The sequence below is a fragment of the Delphinus delphis genome, chromosome X, assembly GCF_949987515.2.
Source record: "Delphinus delphis chromosome X, mDelDel1.2, whole genome shotgun sequence".
Classification (NCBI taxonomy): Eukaryota; Metazoa; Chordata; class Mammalia; order Artiodactyla; family Delphinidae; genus Delphinus; species Delphinus delphis.
Window position 1 is genome coordinate 110,367,634 of NC_082704.1, and position 16,787 is coordinate 110,384,420.

The 16,787-nt window shown below is 44.1% G+C and overlaps 1 protein-coding gene across 1 annotated transcript in view; it reads left to right on the top strand.

Annotated features, from left to right (window-relative positions):
• The first annotated feature begins 3,222 nt into the window (after positions 1 to 3,222).
• Positions 3,223 to 16,787, top strand: part of ADGRG2 (adhesion G protein-coupled receptor G2) — a 113,386-nt gene continuing 99,821 nt past the window's right edge. Inside the window, exon 1 of the mRNA XM_060002365.1 lies at positions 3,223 to 3,277. The gene's annotated coding sequence lies outside the window, so the exon portion shown is untranslated. The remainder of the gene's footprint in view (positions 3,278 to 16,787) is intronic.

Sequence of the window (16,787 nt, forward strand, 5' to 3'; positions counted from 1 at the left end):
ATGGCCGCTGGGAGGATCCCACATGCCGCGGAGCGGCTGGGCCCATGAGCCATGGCCGCTGAGCCTGAGCATCCGGAGCCTGTGCTCCACAACGGGAGAGGCCACAACAGTGAGAGGCCCGCGTACTGCAAAAAAAAAAAAAAAAAAAGATGTAAAAACCGAGTATGTTCATCATCATCATCATCATCATCATCATTCTAGTTCCTCATCCCACTCTTTTGCCTTGCACCCAAGTCCCATGTTCTCTTTGTGCTCATTTCCCTTGGGAAATAATGAATCTGTTTGAGGCCATTGTGTAGTGTATTTTTAGACTAGCCACAGGTAAAGTTGCATTTCCGGTTCTAAGGAGAGAGCTGGGCCCTGAGCACTGGCGAGCTGTCCTCCTCTGCCACCTCCCTTTGCTGCCCACATGAAGGGGTCCAACCAGTGGAAGAGGGCAATGAGACAAGGACTTATGCCCTCCCCACTCAGTCTCTGCCATGTTTCCTGACCAACCGATGTCTGGGGATCAAACTCTATCACTGGTTCAAAGACCTTGTGGGGCAAGAGCCAAAATTGCCCGCTCTCCAATTGCTGGGACGTCAGCCCACGGGCTGTGGATGGTTTAGCCGCAAATCCTAAGCGGCCACGGCCTTCCTTCATGTCACCAGACAGTGCCTGTGTAGGAAGCGTGTGACCAGGGCCCCCTCTCTCGGAAAAGGCAGAGAGCCCCATGGCTGGAGGGGCCCCTCTTCAGCCCCAGCCTCTTTCCTCTTCTGTTGATCCTGATGGCAGAGTTTTGTTGATCTGAGCGTTTGTCAAGGAGAATGAAAGTTTGCCTGGAAGTCCATCAAAATAGGAATTTAAGTTTTAGGCAGTATCTCATTTGTGTATTTTAGATATAGTTCCCCAAAGTGCCTTTTTTTTAACGGCCAGGTTGTTTAAAGGAAAAGCATACTTATTCTGGTATTGCTGTTTAGAATTTCAAGCAACTTTTTTTTTTTTAACATCTTTATTGGAGTATAATTGCTTTACAATGGTGTGTTAGTTTCTGCTGTATAACAAAGTGAGTCAGCTATACATATACATATATCCCCATATCTCCTCCCTCTTGCGTCTCCCTCCCACCCTCCCTATCCCACCCCTCTAGGTCAAGCAACTTTTAATATGAGCTCTACATATATTAACTTTTTATTGAAGTAGAACATACATAGAGAAAAGTACACATATCATAGGTGAGCAGCTCAATGAATTTTCACGAACTTAACAGATCCATGTAAGTAGCACCCAGATCAAGAAACATTACCTGTACCCCATAAATCCTTATCATCCTTATAACTGCTTCCAGTCATCAGCTCCCCAGTGACCACCATTCTGACTTCTAACTTCACAGATCGGTTGTGCCTGTTTTATACTTTGTATAAATGGAACCACACAGTATGTATGCTTTTGTGCCTGACTTCCTTCGCTCAACGTTGCTTATGAGGTCCATCTACACTCAGCGTGGCAGTGGCTTGTGCATTCACTGTCTGGTATTCCATTTTGAGACTATACCACTGCAATGTTTTCAATCCATTCTACTGCTGATGCACATTTGGGGAGCTTCCAATCTGGGGCTATTACAAATATATGGCTATGAACATTCTCGTTCCTTTCCTCTGGTAGACATAGGCACTCATTTCTGTTGAGTATATACCTAGGAGGGGAATCGGGACATCAGGTAGTTGTGTGCTCAGTTTTAATCGATTCTGCCGAATGGCAGTGTATGAGATTTCTGGTGGCTCTACACAACATGAAGTCTTTTCTAACATATGCAAGTGTTAAGTTAATGCCAATGGAAACAATTTAACCCTTTGGAATAGCATTCAATCTATTTATTAAAATATACTATTTTACTCTTCATCACAATTCTGCCTCCAACTTGTTATGTAACCTGGGTGAGCTTCCTGCCGTCCACTCCCCCTTAATCCAACCCTTTCCATTCATTTATCTAGCTAGAATGTTGTGAGTGTTAATAAACTGGTGTTTGCAAAACAAAATCAACCCCCTCCTGCAAAGCGGAGTATACATCTCACGGGTGTTGTGTTTAATATGGCAGAGCCAGACAGGGGTGTGCTCTGTAGATCTGCACTTTATAAACATCCTCTCCAAAGCTCTGAATGCAATTCAGAATCTAGAATTTTGTTTTACTGGTAAAGAAAAATGGAATATTCTCCTGTAGATTTTAACGAAAGAAAGAGAATGGTGCTTTGAAAGTGATAAAGCATCTTGCAAATATTGGAGTTAGTTGACTACAAAGAGGAGGGCTGGAGAGGGTAGTGTGGGGATGGTGTAAAAGGGGCCAGAGAGGGAATTCAGAGCCCTTTTCCCCCTGGCCTGTACAATCAATTCTTATTGTAGAACCGAGCTAAGTTCCCCTGGGCCTCGGTTTTCCCATCTGTAACATTGGGTACTTTGACAAGCTGGTTAGGTGATCTGTAAATCTTATCCGGATCTAGTTTTTATTCTAGAATGTGCAGAGGCAGGAGATGCTGACAGAAAAGGTAGAGGGGACCAGGGACAACTCACTTCATATACTACCCCCCACCCCCCAGCAGTCAGAGCGCTGGGGATCCCAGTTTCTAGGTATCCGGTGTGCCAGGTAACCATGGAACCGAATTCGTTATCAGGACCCTTTCCTTTTACCGACCTCTGTAAATCCCCCTCCAAGCGGTCTGACCTCTGCATCAGGAATATTGTGGCAGAGGGGCGACCTCGGGGTTCCCACCCATCACAGTACACGGTGCTGAAAGTGGTGGGACACGCATTTGGGTAACAGGGCGACCCCTAAAGGTGAGCGGCTGGGTCTGGAGACTGGAGGCCCCTAGGAGCACGCCGAACCGGACGCGGGGCAGCGGAGGTGCTCGCGGTCCAGGGAGTCCAGAAGCGCCACGCGGGCCTCTGCAGGGTGGTGTGGGCCGCTCGGCCCGCGGCCCCTACTTCTCTCCCCGCCCCGCAGCCTGGAACTCCCCCCGGCTTCGGGCGGCCGAGCTACTCGCTCACACCCTCCCCCCTCCGCGCCCCGCCCGCTCCCCGCTAGCTCCCCACCTCCGCGTCCAGCCTCGCAGCTGCCGAGCGACGGACGCGCCGGACGCGCCATGCCGCGCTGGGCCGCTGAAGAGCAGGCCGGCAAACCGTCCGGGAGCGGCGGGGGCGGTGCCCAGCCCGCGGGCGGGAGGAGGAGGGCCGCGGCCCGAGCGAAAGGGAAAAAGGAGGGCTGGAGGGCGCCAACAGCCAGCCCGTCGGCGGGGACCGGCAGGTAAGCGCGCGGCGCCGGGATGGGTCTGTCTTTCTCGGGTTCCTGAGACCCGGCCGGGGAGCCGCGGAGCTGGCGACCAGCGTGGGCGGCTCGGGCGCAGCGCCTGGACCTGGAGTGCGACGGGACGGCGGGGCGAACGCTCCCTCCGCCCGACTGCGGCTCTGAGCCGGGGCCCTGGGCCGCCCTAAAAGGCGGAGGCTGAGGGCCGAGCTCCGGGAGCTGGCACCCCGACAGTGGGAGAGGGCGCGCCGTGGGAAAGGGGGCTCTGGCGACGCGTTCTCCGAGGGAGAGGGGCGTGTGTATCCAAAAGCTTAAAACGGGCTCCAGCTCTCCCCAACCCTCCGCGAAAAAGAGCCACGAGCTTTGTTCGCGCGGGCGGTCTTCGAGACCCGACTGGTGGGGACTCAGTTTGCCGCGCCGCGCGGTGGGTGCGGCGGAGCCTGCGGAGCGCGGACGCGACCTGGGCCCCAGACGACTTGGCGCGGCAGCGTCTGGCTGGACGCAGAGCAGGTGGCTAAGGGCGCGGCGGGATGGAGCGGCAGCCAGGAGCCTGAGGCTGGGGACAGGAGAATGGAGGTCTCGGGTGAGCGCTTTTCGACAGGGACTTGCCATTTCAAGGCTCCGGAGTTAGATACGTTTCAGGTGAGGAGAGGGAGCGCTGACGGTCTCCTGAGAGCCAGATGAGGCAGGCAGCAGAGGTTTTCCGTGGCTGCTTCGACAGTGACACTTATTTGTATGTACCGTCCACACGACTTCCCTGGGGATCTTGTAAAAGTACAGATTCTGATTCAGTAGGTCCGGCTGGGGTGGGGCCCGACAGTCTGCATTTCTGACAGGCTCTCAGATGCTGCTGCTCCATGGATCACACTTTACACCGCAGGCCCTGCAGAAGTACTTTTTGTCCAACAGGCTGAAAACCTTAGGAAAACTGGGACATTGGGAGAGGAGGTCCTAAGACTTTACAATCCCACCTCCACCCCAAATACACACATTTAAACGATTGCTACTCATTTAGTAGCAAAATGCTTTACTCTTCTTACTGGGTTACCAGCCAACTACATTATCTGATAGTAGAGCTGGCTTCATGGGCATGCAACCTGTATTTGGTTTAATGTTCTGCTGTTGCTGTCGAAATTCTGAATAATTTTTGAACAAGGGACTTCGCATTTTTATTTTGCACTAAGCCCCACAAATTATGTAGCTGATCCGTAGGCAGAAAAAGGACCCATTTCTTTCTTTGTTTTTTTTTTTTTTTTGGCTGTGTTGGGTCTTCGTTTCTGTGCAAGGGCTTTCTCTAGTTGTGGAGAGCGGGGGCCACTCTTCATCGCGGTGCGCCGGCCTCTCATTGTCGCAGCCTCTCGTTGCGGAGCACAGGCTCCAGACGCACAGGCTCAGTAGTTGTGGCTCACGGGCCCAGTTGCCCCGCGGCATGTGGGATCTTCCCGGACCAGGGCTCAAACCCGTGTCCCCTGCATTGGTAGGCAGATTCTTAACCACTGCGCTACCAGGGAAGCCCAAGGACCCATTTCTTTGATCCGTGTTCAGAGCTGGTGGGTGATGGAGAGTGAAGGTTTATTAAGCAAAGACAAGCTAGATGTTACAGTTCCTTCCATCTTTCTCAACTTCTTTTCAGTTATTTTAAGAGATAAGCCTATGAGTATAATTTCAGTTCTACATGGTATGACAATATTTATTTTAAAAATAATATTAATAACCTATTAAGAGCTTAATTATTAATACAGTTAAGTTCGATGTTGTAATAGTTTGTGAATTGAGTGACAAAGGCGTGTGCTATTTTCAAAGGATTTGGAGAGTTTTTATTTAGTGTCCCAAAGTTTTGCTTACTTAAGATCTAAAATGAGCTGGACATTGCTAAATTGGCTGCTTTTTTCAGCTCAAATGCAAAGCTGGAAAATAAAAAGTGGCCAAATTTTGAAGCTGTTCAGGGGTATTGCTTTACAGGGCCTCAGTGCGACGCCAGCCCCTATCGGATTCCCTCTGCTTTTATCATTCCCACATCCCTGCAAGGTGACTTTCATTAAAAGGGGGATAGAGCAGACTTTGCTATTGAAAAACACTGAAGAAATGCAGGGCCAGCATTAGTGTTTTCTGTGAATAATTCTTGCCCCAAACCCACAGACTGCAGGTGTGTGTACTTTTCTAGAGAAAAAATAAAAAATGTTGGAGACAGAGAAAAGAAAAAAAATGGAACTTTAATCATGGATATGATTTTGTTCCGCAGAGGGAGGAAAAAGCCTGGGAAATGGCATTTCATTGGCGGGTTTGGCAGGCAAAGGAGAGCTGCTGTGTTTCTGGTACCATGAACAGCCTTCCAGAAATGGCAAAGTGAGTTTGCTCAGGTGTTAGGGAGAGCCAGTAAGGAAGCTGCACTTCCACGGCTAATGTGGTCATTCTGGGTGCTCCAGTGTGGCTGTGGTGTGCCTGAGGCTGGTTGGGGACTCAGCGAGGGGGACATCACCGTGAGGTTCCTAGTGCTTTCACAGCGTACATGAAACTGACAAACATATTTTTCCATTTTGTTGCCTGAGAGTGCCAAGATAGTTCAAATACACACTACAAACTGGGAAGAGCACCATTACATTGAAAAGAAAGAGCTGGGGGTCGGGGAGAGGGGAAGAATGCATTTCTGTGGTGGTAATAATTCTGAAGATAGAAAGGAGAGATTCTGCCTTTAGTAAAAACCTGGGAGCTGCCTTTTATGCCTCACTGAGAAAGGCCTTCGCTACCTCAAGATAGAGGAGAACAATTTTTCTGCTAAAATGTTCATGGTGTTAAAAATACATGGGTCTTTAATCCACATGGAAATTATCTGGGGGTTGTGGTGTGAGGTGGGAGATGTTGGACGTTAAGAAATGGGGTAAACATTTGGGAAAAATTGTCATAAAATAAATCCCCTCAATCAAAGTCTGTGAACACTGTGTTCCATTTTATTTATTTATTTTATTTATTTTTTTCTTTTGCGGTACGCGGGCCTCTCACTGTTGTGGCCTCTCCCGTTGCGGAGCACAGGGTCCAGCCGCGCAGGCTCAGTGGCCATGGCTCACGGGCCCAGCCACTCCACGGCCTGTGGGATCCTCCCGGATCGGGGCACGAACCCGTGTCCCCTGCATCGGCAGGCGGACTCTCAACCACTGCGCCACCAGGGAAGCCCCTGTGTTTAATTTTATAAATCTGCTTAACTCTTGAGCCGATTCCATGTTTTAAAAATTGAAGTACAATTGTAAAGCAATTATACTCCATTAAAGATGTTAAAAAAAATGAACTACAGTTTATTTACAATAACATTCACCTTTTTTAGTGTACAGTTCTGTAAGCTTTGACAAATACATGTAATCATGTAACCACCCCCATGGTCAAGATATAGAAGAAGTCCATCACTCCAAAAAGTTCCTTGTTGACGCTTTGTAGTCAACCCCTCCCACCACTCTCAGCCCCTGGCAACCACTGATTTGTTTTCTGTCCCTATAAATTTGTCTTTTCCAGAATGTCCTGTGAATGGATTCATACACGATGTAGCCTTCTGAGTCTGGCTTCTTTCACCTGGCATAATGCACTTGAGATTCACCCGTGTTGTGTGAATCAGTAATTTGTTCCTTTTTATTGCTGAGTAATATTCCACAGTTTGTCCATTTACCAACTTTTGGTGATTATGAATAGGGCCAGTGTAAACGTTCACAAACAGCTTTCTGTGTGAACATAAGTTTTCATTTCACTCCAGTAAATACCTAGAAGGAGGATTGCTGTATTGTGTGGTAAATTTAACTCGATAAGAAACTGCTGAACTTTTCCGAAGTGGCTCCACCAGCGTGCACTCCCACCAGTGATGTATGAGAGGTCCTGTTGCTTGGCATCCTTGCCAGCCCTTGGTATTGTCAGCTTATTTTATTCCAGCCATTCCAGTAGATTTGTGGTGGCATGTCTGTCGTTTTAGTTTGTGCTTCCCTGATAACTAATGATGTTGAGCATCTTTTTGTATGCTTTTTGGTCATTTGTATATCTTCTATGAAATGTCTGGGTTTTTTTTTTATTGTATTGTGTGTCATTATTGAATCGTAAAAGTTCTGCGTACATCTGCACACAAGTCCTCTGTCAGATATATGTATTGCAAACATTTGCTTGTAGTCTGTGGCTTGCCTTTTCATTTTCTTTATTTTTTAAAAAAATTGTGGTAGGAATACCTAACATGAGGTTTACCCTCTTAACGAATTTTGAAGTGTCCAATACAGTATTGTGAACTATAGGCATGGTGTAGAACAGCAGATAGCTAGAACTTTTTCATTTTGCATGACTGAAACTTTGTACCCTTTGAACAGCAATTCCCCATTTCCCCCTCCCTCCAGCCCCTGGCAACCACCATTCTACTCTCTGTTTCTGTGAGTTTGACTCTTTTAGTTGACTCATACCTCATATAAGTGGAATTAATGATTTTTTTTTTGAAGAGCACAAGTTTTAAATTTTGAGAAGGTCTAATTTATCAGGTTCTTTTTCTTCTATGAATAGCACTTTTGGTAACCTGTCTGATAAATCTGTGTCTACCTCACATTTACCAAGATTTTCTCTTGTGCCACCATCTAGACATTTTATAGTTTTATCTTTTGTATGTAGGTTTATGACTTCATTTTCTAAAATTAATTAATTTATTTATTTTTGGCTGCATTGGGTCTTCATTGCTGCACGCGGGCTTTCTCTAGTTGTGGTGAGCGGGGGCTACTCTTCATTGCGGTGGCCTCTCTTGTGGAGCACAGGCTCCAGGTACACAGGCTTCAGTAGTTGTGGCATGTGGGCTCAGTAGTTGGGTCTCGTGGGCTCTAGAGCGCAGGCTCAGTAGTTGCGGTGCACGGGCTGAGTGGCTCTGTGGCATGTGGGATCTTCCCGGACCAGGGCTCGAACCTTTGTCCCCTGCATTGGCAGGCGGATTCTTAACCACTGTGCCACCAGGGAAGTCCCACGACTTCATTTTGAGTTAATTTTTGTATGCGTCAAGGTTCACTCTTTTCCATATAGATAGTTGCCAGTTGTTGCAACACTATTTGTTGAAAAGACTATACTTTTCCCTCATTGCATCCCCTTGGCCCCTTTGTCAAAAATGAATTTACTGAGTATGTGTGGGTTTAATTTTGAACTCTCTTCTGTTCCATCGATCTGTACATCTGTCCTTATGCCTATACCACACTGTGTAGGTGTTACACATTCTTTTTTTTTTTTTTAATAAGAGGGTATTTTGTTGTTGTTTTCTTTAAAAATTTTTTTGTTTCTTTTTTTATTTTTTGGCCGCGCTGCGTGGCATGTGGGATCTTAGTTCCCCAACCAGGGATGGATCCTGCGCCCCCTGCGTTGGAAGCTCGGAGTCTTAACCACTGGACTGTCAGGGAAGTCCCACACATTCTTGTTAGGTGCATTCCTAGACTGTTTTGTTTGTAATTTGTATTGCTTTTAGAAATTGTATCCTTTTTTGCCCATTTCATTTTATTTTTATTATTTATTTATTTATTGGCTGCTTTGGGTCTTCCTTGCTGCGCGGGCTTTCTTTAGTTGCGTTGAGCAGGGGCTACCTTTGTTGTGGTGCGTGGGCTTCTCATTGCGGTGCGGTGGCTTCTCTTATTGTGGAGCATGGGCTCTAGGTGCACGGGCTTCAGTAGTTGTGGCTCGCAGGCTCTAGAGCACAGGCTCAGTAGTTGTGGCGCACAGGCTTGGTTGCTCCACGGCTTGTGGAATCTTCCCGGCCCAGGACTCGAATCCGTGTCCCCTGCATTGGCAGGCGGATTCTTAACCACTGCGCCATCAGGGAAGCGCCCCCCCCCATTTTATTTTGTTGTGACTATACTATTGTATAGACAGGCTTTTTAATTTTTTTGTAGGTCTAGCATATTCAAGCCATGTTACTGAACTTTCATTAGTTCTCATAGTTTTTCAGTCAGTTTTCTTGAATTTTCAAGGTCGACAATCAAACGGGCTGCAAATGGCAATGGTATAGGGGTCCCTTCCCGCCCCCAATAGTTTTTCCTCAGTTTGTCTGGTCTCCTTAGTGGCTAGGCTGCCCTGTTAGAGCAGTGTTGAGGAGTAGTATCTGACTCAGGTGGGAACGCTTCTCATAGCTTACCACTAGGTATTCTTCTTGCTGTGGCGTTCTGACAGTTACCCTTATTAGTACCTTCAGGGGGTTTTCTTTCCATTTTTAGCTTTGAAATGTTCTAAAATTTAATTTAAAAATTTCTTGTTCTGCTTGGTTTTTTGTTTTTTCATTGAAAGCCTAACAGTTTAGAGGTGAGTCAGTCTTCCCAGCTTTGGGAGGTCATATTTTGACCTTCTTCCCTGGAGAAGAAGATAGTGTAGCAGAAGTCAATTCATTTTATTTAGACTAGGAAGAAACTACCTTTGGAGCTTTTTTTTATAATGTTCTCATTTGCGGGGGATGCCAGGTACAGCGAGGAAGGGAGAGAATAAAGGAACAGTTTATATATAAATAAATATCTTAAGTATAAATAAGATAAGATAGCTTTTTGTAGTGTTTTTCAAACTTTCCTGCCCACCATTCACAGTGAAAAGTATAGATCTCAACCCAGTATGAACATACCTGTATATAATTGAAACAGAATCTCATGAAGTATTATGCATTTTTCCTCTGTGCAGTGTATTCTGAAAATTTCAGTTCTCTTCCATCTGTTCTACTTCATTTAAGAATGATGATCATGACCCTCTGCATTGATCTGACACTCTTTCATATAACCCTGTTTTATAAAACTGTTCATTTAGGTTCTAAGCCCCCAAACTGCTGAACTGTGTCCAGGACAGATTCATTTTATATCAGATCCTGTTATGATACAAAGTGAGTTCATTCTTAATACCCTGAGATAGTGGTAGCTACCCAGATTTTTCTCTTGAATTAGGATATAGCCTCTAACCCAGTCTCCCAGCACCCAGTCTTGACCCCAGAGAATTGCCAGTAAAGGCAGTCTTGTAAATCCACTGCTCAAAACCTCTAACAGCCTCTACCACATTTACGCTAAACCCCCAGCTGCTCCCTGTAGCCTCTGAGGCCCTATATGACTTTTATCTCATTCTTCCCACACTTCTCCAGATATACCAGCCTTCTTGCTATTCATCACCCAAGCCAAGCATTTTCCTGCTTCCCAGCTTTAGTATTTGTGGTGCTACCTGCCTGGAGCACCATTTCACCAGGTAATCACATAACTTGTCCCTCTGTTTCATTTGGGTCTTCTCTAACCCTCATTCTAAATCAGCATTCCTCACCTACCACTACAAATGTCCACCCCTCATTCCACTTTTGTTTTCTTGTAACACTGTTATCTGCAATTATATTATTTAGTTATTCGTTCACTGATTCCGTGTCCTTTTTTTCCCTGCTAGAATATAGGAGGGCAGGGACTTTGTGTATCTTGCTCACCGTTGTATTTTCAGGACCTAGAACAGTGGGACATAGTAGGTGCTCAATAAATATTTGTTGAATGGATGAATGAGTGCACCTAGAATCTAGAAGAAATCAGACACTAATCCTAAGAGAAATTCAAATTCAGTTTTGGTGTGGAAATTTCTTTAGGTTAAGCATAGAGTATATTTTATTTGTATTTTTAATTAACTTATTTTTAGAATATATTTTAATGTAAGTCATTAATCAACAGACATCTGGTATCAACTACATTTCTGACTCTGATAATAATAATGATAACTAACAGCTAATATTTATTGGGCAGGCAGTGCTCAATTTACGTATATTAACTCATTTAACCCTCCCATCCTCTTGGGGCAGGTACTATTATTATCATTTTACAGAGGAGGAAACCGAAGCACAGAGAGGTTAAATACTTTGTCCAAGGTCATACAAATGGTAAGCAGTAGATCCAGGGTTTGAACACAGACCATCTGATTTCAGAGCCTGTGTTTTGTTTTTGTTTTTTTATTGAAGTATAACTGATTTACAGTATCAGTTTCAGGTATATAACATAGCGATTCAGTATTTTTATAGATTATGCTCCATTAAAAGTTATTACAAGGTAATGGCCATAATTCCCTGTGCTATACACTACATCCTTGTTGCTTATCTATTTTATACGTAGTAGCTTGTATCTTTTAATCCCATACCCCTAACTTGCCCCTCCCTCTTCCCTCTCCCCGGTTGTAACCACTAGTTTGTTTTCTATATCTGTGAGTCTTTTCTGTTTTGCCATATACATTCATTTGTATTATTTTTTAGATTCCACATATAAGTGATATCATACCGTATTTGTCTTTCTCTGTCTGACTTATTTCACTGTCCATCAACAGATGAATAGATAAAGAAGTGGTGTGTGTGTACACACACACACACACACACACACAGGAATATTACTCAGCCATGAAAAAGAATAAAACTCTGCCATTTGCAGCAACGTGGATGGACCTAGAGCCTGTGTTCTCAACCACAGTGCTCATAGGAACAAGGAGCATACACAATTCCTGATCTTCATAAACATGTAATGTTATGGTTAGAAGTAAAACAATAACTTTCAATGTTGATAAGGAGACCAACATTTGGTAAACAGTTCAGTTGAATTAGTAGGATGGATCTTACAAGCCTGATCCAGTTTCTTGGGTCATCTGCCTATCACTGCTGTTGTCTTCTTCTTGTCCTGATATGGGTATCATTTGGGGGTCAGCAGACCTTTCTATATATCAGTCCAATGCAAAGGCCCTTCTTAAGTGGGAAATATGAATTCAAGAGTCAATTCCCTTCAGTTTCTCTGCGTATGAGCTAGTTAATAGCACCTGATAAGGGTCCTTTTATCTAGGTTGGAGACAGTCCTTTAAATGATGCCTTTTCCAGTATGCATAATCTCCTGGTTGCAGGTCACGGGGCATCTGATCTTCATCCAAAGATAGATTGCTGTGATAAGCTTCAGAAACAAACTTTCAGTGTTCTTTTAATAATTCAATTAAACTTTCCAATAATATAACTTAATAAGGAGCTATCTGGGAAGTGAGTCTTAAGCAGTAAATACAGACCTCAATTAACAAACCTAGAATTTAATACTCACTGAAACGATCTTTTTCTCTCTAAAATTACCCTCATTTCTACCAAATATAGCCAAATTAAGACTGATTTGTTTGCAGAATAAGTCTGGCTAATTGACCAAATAGGCTCTTTTAAATTGGCTGTGCTGGAACTTTTCCTAAGGAATCTCGGGTCGAACTTTTAAAAGGCCTCTCCAGGCTGGGAAATCCATGGCAAGGGCTAGCCAGATTCCGCCTGTGATATGTATAGATTTGGGTGAATTCCTTTCTTCTTGAGGTCCACCAAACATCTTGAGATTCTTGTACATGTCAGGAGGTGACCTTCCGTATTCACCTGATAAGGCATCTGGGAACCTAAGAGTTTCCAATTTCTGGAGGGATTTGGTAGAGAGAAAATATAAATGTTTCGATTCCACTTACAAAGGTATAATTTACCAAGTTGCTGTATGCCGTAATTACCCTGAGGGGAAAGGTTTCCTTATATCTGGAAAACACAGATTAAAAGCCAGTAATATTTCAGACAAAAACCATGCAAATTATAATCATATTCACCAGTTCACTCAGTCCAATGTAACGAATCCTTTTTGTTAACAGTTTGGGAAGCCATCAGGTTTTCTGTTAGGATTCTTTAAATTTCTTACCTTGTTCAGCAGTATGGTCTGAAAGTTATTAGAAACCTGTACTTGCCAGAAAGTCCTTTCTATGAATCTTGAAGATGAAACATTTTTGCAAAAGGATCAGAGTAAAACAATAACTGTCTATGAATGACAAAAAAAACTTAAAAAGGCATGGTTAAACACATGATTACAATGCCATTGACAAAGAAACTTGATTACTGCTGTGACATACAACATTTTAAGATGATAACTAGAATTACGACTGATACCATTTTACTAGGATGTATTCAAATTTTAAGAATTCCATATAATTTCTAGTATATCTATATTAATAACATTTACCCATACAATATAACTTAAGGTTTATCCCTCATTTGACAATGCTTCCTATGTAATTTAACATACCAAGCAAGCCTAATTAGTTTAATATTTCTCTTTGATATGCCTTAGGGGCTCTTTGGAAAACTCAAAGTTAGCTAGAGGTCAACGGACTTTAATTAGAATTTGATCTTTGGGAAGTTTGTCAAAAATATCGAAAAGTTTCAAAACACTTGGTCAAACACATAGGTCACTGGGAAACAATACTTGTTCACTTAACCAAAGTGACAAAGATTTCAAAAGCAAATACAGAATGTAACAACAAATTACTTAAAAGGTAAAGAAAATTTACAATCTGATATCAAAAGCAGCTCAATAGTCCAAAAAACTTTGTTTTCTTAACAGAGGGAAAACCAAATTCCAGTCTTGTACCAGCTTACTTTTAATAACAAAATCAATTTACTTAATTAAATTCAATCTAATCTTAGCCAACCCTGACCATGCACAAAACACTTTTCTCAGGGTTCCTTTTTTACAAACCTTCCACAACTTTTTGTATCCGTATTAATTTGTCCCTTATTTTCTTTCCCATCCAGAAACAATTAGCTCTAGGACAAAATTACCACTTTTTTCCCTTAGCAAAATGTATTTCTATTCCTCATACCTTCTTTTACTGAAAACACACATCCTACTTTCCTTGCATACTGAAAAATTTCCCTTATTATTTCTAGTAGCTCTAATTACATATATATTAAAATTTTTAAAAATTTTTATTCATTGTGAACTTTTTTCTTATAAATTTATTTATTTTATTTTTGGCTGCGTTGCGTCCTCGTTGCTGCGCACGGGCTTTCTCTGGTTGCTGTGAGCGGGGGCTACTCTTTGTTGTGGTGCACGGGCTTCTCATTGCAGTGGCCTCTCTTGTTGCAGAGCACGCGCTCTAGGCATGTGGGCTTCAGTAGTTGTGACACGCGGGCTCAGTAGTTGTGGCTTGCAGGCCCTAGAGCACAGGCTCAGTAGTTGTGGTGCACGGGCTTAGTTGCTTTGCGGCATGTGGGATCTTCCTGGACCAGGGCTCGAACCTGTGTCACCTGCATTGGCAGGTGGATTCTTAACCACTGTGCCACCAGGGAAGGCCTATCCTTTCTACTCTTGATAGGCCTTTGGTTTGTTTCTAGTTTCTGGTTTTTATGAATAGTGTTGTGAGGATCACCCTTGTACATATCTTTTGATAAACACATATGTGCATTACTACTCGGTAAATGCTGTATTCCCTCTACCCTTCTAGGTTCTTGGCTGAGACACCCCTGTAATAAAAAGACATTAACAGGAGAGAAACAAGCACGTTTAGTAACATATATACCTCCTGTATGCATAGGAGAGACCCACGAAAACTGAGTAACTCCCCCAAATGGCCCAAGCCCAACCACCTTCAACACCATCTTCAGCTAAAGACAAAAGAGGATTTTGCGGGGGTGGTGGTGGAGGAGGCCAATTATAGGAATTATCAGGAAAAATACAGTAAACAAGGGTAAGGTTGTTATACAGATTTAAGTCCCCGCCTTCTCCATTGACAAGAGTTTCTAGAGATTTAGAGTCACCCTTCTCTTCCTGGTACAGAAAGGGAGACACCCTTAAAGTGGAGATTTCCCTTATAAATGTAAATGTCTCTTACAAAAGGGTAACTTCTACTCGGTTTTCAGAGCTTCTCCTTTGTGTGCCGTTTCTTAAAAATAATCAGCCTCAAGATAATTCTTATGCCAAAGAGACATTTTGGGGTGTCATATTGTGCTCCCCTTCAATACCTAAAAGAACGCTTCAGATATATTTCTACTCATTTTCATGGTTGTCAGTTATTTTCTTCTCTGAATGCAATTAGGATTAGTAACCACCTCTGCATAAACTTCCATATCTGTATCTATATACAGTGTTGAGGCTTTTTATTCATAACTTGAATTGTTTTAGCATCAGTTGTTTTTCTACTTCAGTTTTTTTCTAAGAGTGTTTCTATGTCCATTTATTACTTTACCAGCTTACCTATATCAAAATGTCATTTTTAAGTATCTCAAGAATTTTGACTTTTTCTTTTCCTGTGAGACACACACACACACACACACACACACACACACGTAATTATTTTGAAATGAAAAACACTCCTGGAACTGTCAAATGTATTTTGCAGATATTGAGGCAAAGGTTTACCCCACCTGAATAGTCCTGGAGTGGTACAGGCTTATTAAGCACTGATTCCTAATTTTGCCAAGGGGGGAAAAAGGGAAGAACAAAGTGAATGAAAGCGGTTTTGAAAAACTAAAGTATGCTTTATTGTGTTGTGATTACACCCAGGTCCGCAGGTTGACATTATTATCTCCCTTTGTGCCAGACTGCATTAACTTATTCCATTCAGCAAATCTGAAGTTAACTCGACAAACTGAATAGAGCAAATATAGCCTGAAATCGAGCAAATACCTTCCATCTGATTTTGGTAGGAGTCACAGCCGCCGAATGTACTCTTTATGTAGAGAACACAGCGAACACTATTATCTACGGCACTGCTTTTCAGATGTACACATCAATCAGCTGGGGATCTTGTTGAAATGCAGATGCGGATTCTGGGGTTCTGGGATGGGGCTGGAAGATGCCTGCTTTTTGGGGGACCACATTTTGAATAGCGAGGCTTTAGAGCACAGCCGGGTTTACATGAGACCTTGGTCGGTTGCCCATTCAGGGGTCATCCCTGCCCCAGTGCCTCTCGGGTTGGCCTCCCAGTGCGGGCTGAAGAACCAGGTGTGTGCAGTCCCCGTTAGAGCCACAAAAGCCCAGTGCTCTTTGGATGTTTCTTTAAATCTCAAGTAGCAACTCCTTTCTATCTCCCCTCACCTAGTCTCTCCTCAAACATTCCGAATACCTGAAGAAAAACGACTGCACTCCTCAAAAGCACGCCAAACCAACATACACACCCACCCACACCCCAACCCCCGCCCTTACGCGCGCGCGAGCACCCTTAATCCCAGGTACTGACCTGGAGGAAGAAGTGGGGCAGGGCAGGCACGAAGCCGCTCTCTTCTCCCCTGGCTTCAGTGCTTTGTACTTCCTTGTTCATTCCACAGAGACTGGGTGTCCGTTTCAACATCCCGGTGCCGAGCACTGCGGTACACACCAGCCCCCTTCCAGCCACTAGCTGTGCATTTCTCTGCCCACCCATGTGGCAGCCTGGAGGGCTGGGGAATTAGCAATCCCCAGCCCACCCCGGGAGCAGCCCTCAGCCAGCGCCTGATGAAAGCTGGTAGATAAAGAGCCCAGTTCTTTGCCCATGAGCAGGACCACTGAGATGGATGGATGGTCTGCGCTGGCTCCCAGAGCTCCCCAGGACTGAGACTCAGCTGCCCCCAGTGGTAACACCTGTATTAGCTGCCTTCCTGCCTCCGTCCCTCTTCCCCATTCTCCTGTGTCCTGGGATCACATCCTAAATAAATTGCTTGCTCTTGAATCTTTGCCTCGGAGTTACCTTCTGGAGGAACCCAAACTATGGCAAGGCTCTTTGA